Below are 4,404 nucleotides of genomic sequence, written 5' to 3'. Positions count from 1 at the left end.
ATGTTGGTCTTGTCCCCATGGGAACCCCTAAAGTACATGCCTTTTTGAGACTCTGTAGGAAGGAGCTTGGACCAGGGTCTCCTTTGTGGAAGCACTTTAGCTTCCAGGGGTTGCTCAGATGATGGCCCTCCTCCAGAACCATCTACTCTGGGTCCTGCTTAGAATCCTCAGTTCTAATCTAGCCCAGCCATCTGAGTCATGCGTGTTAATAGTCCTGGACAAGTAATGCCTCAGCAGATGTCAACCCCCCACCCCCACCCCCACCCCCACACACACCAAGCCCCAGAGATGAGGAAGATGACAAAATTGGCCTGAGTAACATGCAGGCAGTGAGAAACCTCATATAAACTAGAATTCTACCCTCCCCAGGCATTGTCCTAGTAATGAGTATCTGTTATACTCTACTGGTGTGAGGTGTTCCAAGATTCTGGCCCTCTCAGTGTGGTCTTTTGTGGTCATTTTTGCAAACTTAGTAGAATAACAATGTTCAGAAGTGAGAAGAGAACAGAGGCAGAAAGAATTTCTACCTACTTGCTCTGCTTACAGTTCCCTCATTCAGACAGTAATGGGGCCTCCACAGATGTTCTTCAGCCAGAGTTCTGTACTCTGTATTTCCTAAATCCCAGGAAATGGAAGCATAAGAATACATACTGAAGTTGTTCAATGATCTCAGTCATCAAGATATTTTGATTTCACCTCTCTTTATATAACTCTGAGTTGCTCCTTTCCCCCTCATCCCCTTCCTGCCATTGACCTCAGTTAGAACCTCTTTAGCTCTCTATCCTCCACTTTTAATAACCCTTTAAAATTCCAGATAGTCTGTAAAACAGGGATGAAAAAAAGAGATGAAGAATGTAAGTGCTCCTACCTCTTGTGCTAGGTATATGTAGGTATGTGTTGCCAGGATCTTTTCATCCTATGATAACAAGGAGTCGAGGCACCTACAGCCCAGCTTCCCTGTTCCAGGAAGGCTTCTCTAACCTGTTAGCTCACAGAGGAAGACTCTGCCTCTGGTGCAGCTCTGTGTAGTCAGTAGAACACCATCCTGAGATTCATAAAATCTTGCTCTGTCCACCACCTCTGTGACCTCAAGGTTATCTCTCAATGCCTGATGAAAGGAGTTGTCCAACAAACAAGACGGGTTGTCTCAGAGAGAACGGCAATACCTGGAAGTCTTAGCACATGACTGATTGCCTGTCACATCAGTACATATTCAACTGTCCCCGTACTGAACTCATAGCCTTGTCTTCTACATTCTCATCCAACCAGTTTCCCTTGCTGTGTGATAGGCACTGCCTTCTACTTAGAAACCTGAGCATCTTCTTCAACTCCTCCTTACTCACCATATTGAGGCAGTAAAACATTCATAAACATTCCTTGAAAACTCTCCCCTTTCCAAAGCCCACTGGAATTGCTGTTCAGACCCACCATCACTCCCTTTAATCACACAGATCATGGGGCTAGTCTCTGCACTGGCTCTTCCTGTCTCCACAGTCTCTCTTCCTCCAGTCCATTCCTCACCTACCTATCCGGTTGAGCTTTCTAAAGTAAAGATTTGATAATGTCACTCTTTCTTAGAATCCTTCGGTTGCTTCTCAATACTACAGAATAAAATTCTGACTTCTTCAGTTAAGTTCAGTTCAGTCGCTCAGTCGTGTCCGACTCTTTGCAATGCCAGGCTTCCTTGTCCATCACCAACTCCTGAAGCCTGCTCAAACTCATGTCCATCGAGTCAGTGATGCCATCCAACCATCTCATTCTCTTGTAGATCTTGTCCCTACCCACTTTTTCACACTAGTCTCCAGTTGCTCCCACTAAGTCAGCAGTAGTTAACCTCATTCAGCTCCATCAGCGCCATTTGCCATGGGGTCTGTGGGCCAGCCTACTTTACAGCTGGCCTGAGACCACCTTCCTCACTTTGTCTTCTCATTCAAGACTTGGTAGAGGTTCATCCTTGCCATGACGGGTTCCTTGAACTCCTTCCATTTGATATTGGGTCATCAGTCCATACTTCCAACATGGCACTGATAGCAACAAATTTCTTTATATGTTTGCTTCCCCCATACAATGTTGGCTCCTTTGACTGAACTTTGTTTGCTTACTATCCATGTTAGGCCTTAAGCACAGTCAGGTTTTATAGGCATTCAATAAATGCTCATTGAATAAAAACTGGTGGAAGGGTTTTAGTGTATGAGGGGTTAGCAGGGGAATTGAAAAAGATGACCTCCAAAGTCCTTTTGAATTCTCAGATTTTCATTTGAGGATCTTAGTCTTATGACCCTCACCCATAACTTCAAGGTATTCCTCAACCTGAGCTTTAGACTAAAATGTTAACCTGCCTGTTATATAACATTATGTACTAGCTGAGTGAACATCCCAAGTTCAGTATGTCCAGAATTTTTATTTATTTATTTATTGCTGTACTGGGTCTTTGATACTGCACTCAGGCTTTCTCTAGTTTCAGCAAGCTGGGGCTACTCTCCAGTTGCAATGCACGGGCTTCTAATTATGGTGGCTTCTCTTGTTATGGAGCACCGGCTCTAGGTAGGCAGTCTTCAGTAGCTGAGGCACACAGGCTCAGTGGTCTCACACAGGCTTAGTTGTTCCGAGGCATATGGAATTTTCCTGGACCAAGGAATGAACCCATGTCCCCTGCATTGGCAGGTGGATTCTTAAACACTGGACCATAATGGAAGTCCAGTATGTCCAAAACTGACTCGCTCTCTCATACAACCTAATTCACCTTTCCAGTTTTTTAATGACACCATCCGTCTTTAGGGTCCCATGTTAAAAACATCCCAGTTAGTCAGTTCAGTAACTCAGTCATGTCTGACTCTTTGTGACCCCATGGACTGCAGCATGCCAGGATTCCCTGTCCATTACCAACTCCCGGAGCAGTTTACTCAAACTCATGTCCATTGAGTCGGTGATGCCATCCAATCATCTCATCCTCTGTTATCCCTTTCTCCTCCCGCCTTCAATATTTCCCAGCATCAGGGTCTTTTTAAATGAGTCAGTTATTTGCATCGGGTGGCCAAGGTATTGGAGTTTCAGCTTCAGCATCTGTCCTTCCAATGAATATTCAGGACTGATTTCCTTTAGGATGGACTGGTTGGATCTCCTTGCAGTCCAAGGGACTCTTAAGAGTCTTCTCTGACACCACAGTTCAAAAGCATTAATTCTTTGGCATTCAGTTTTCTTTATAGTCCAACTCTCACATCCATATATGACTACTGGAAAAACCATAGCTTTGACTAGGGACCTTTGTTGGTAAAGTAACATCTCTGCTTTTTAATATGCCATCTAGGTTGGTCATAACTAGCGTGTTTTAGTTTCATGGCTGCAGTCACCATCTGCAGTGATCTTGGAGCCTTAAAAAATAAAGTCTGTCACTGTTTCCACTGTTTCCCCATCTATTTGCCATGAAGTGATGGGACCAGATGCCATGATCTTAGTTTTCTGAATGTTGAGCTTTAAGCCAAATTTTTCACTCTCCTCTTTCACTTTCATCAAGAGGCTCTTTATTTCTTCTTTGCTTTCTGCCATAAGGGTGGTGTCATCTGCATTTCTGAAGTTATTGATATTTCTCCCAGCAATCTTGATTCCAGCTTATGCTTCATCCAGCCCAGCGTTTCTCATGACATACTCTGCATATAAGTTAAATAAGCAGGGTGACAATATACAGCCTTGATGTACTCCTTTCCCTGTTTGGGACCAGTCCAGTCCTTATTTGGACTGTTCCATGTCCAGTTCTAACTGTTGCTTCCTGTTGCTTCCTGACCTGCATACAAATTTCTCAAAAGGCAAGTCAGGTAGTCTGGTAGTCCCATCTCTTGAAGAATTTTCCACAGTTTATTGTGATCCACACAGTCAAAGGCTTTGGCATAGTCAATAAAGCAGAAGTAGATGTTTTTCTGGAGCTCTCTTGCTTTTTCAATGATCCAACAGATGTTGGCAATTTGATCTCTGGTTTCTCTGCCTTTTCTAAATCCAGCTTGAACATTTGGAAGTTCATGGTTCACATACTGTTGAGGCCTGGCTTGGAGAATTTTGAGCATTACTTTACTAGTGTGTGAGATGAGTACAATTGTGCAGTAGTTTGAGCATTCTTTGGCATTGCCTTTCTTTGGGGCTGAAAGGAAAACTGACCTTTTCCAGTCCTGTGGCCACTGCTGAGTTTTTCAAATTTGAAGCATATTGAGTGCAACACTTTCCCAGCACCATCTTTTAGGATTTGAAATAGCTCAACTGGAATTCCATCACCTCCACTAGCTTTGTTTGTAGTGATGCTTCCTAAGGCCCATTTGACTTTGAATTTCAGGATCTCTGGCTCTAGGTGAGTGATCACACCTTTGTGATTATCTGGGTTGTGAAGATCTATTTTGTATAGTTCTGTGTATGCTT

This window comes from Bos javanicus, chromosome 1, assembly GCF_032452875.1.
Source record: "Bos javanicus breed banteng chromosome 1, ARS-OSU_banteng_1.0, whole genome shotgun sequence".
NCBI classification, from domain to species: Eukaryota; Metazoa; Chordata; class Mammalia; order Artiodactyla; family Bovidae; genus Bos; species Bos javanicus.
Note: the sequence above shows the minus strand (reverse complement) of the source record.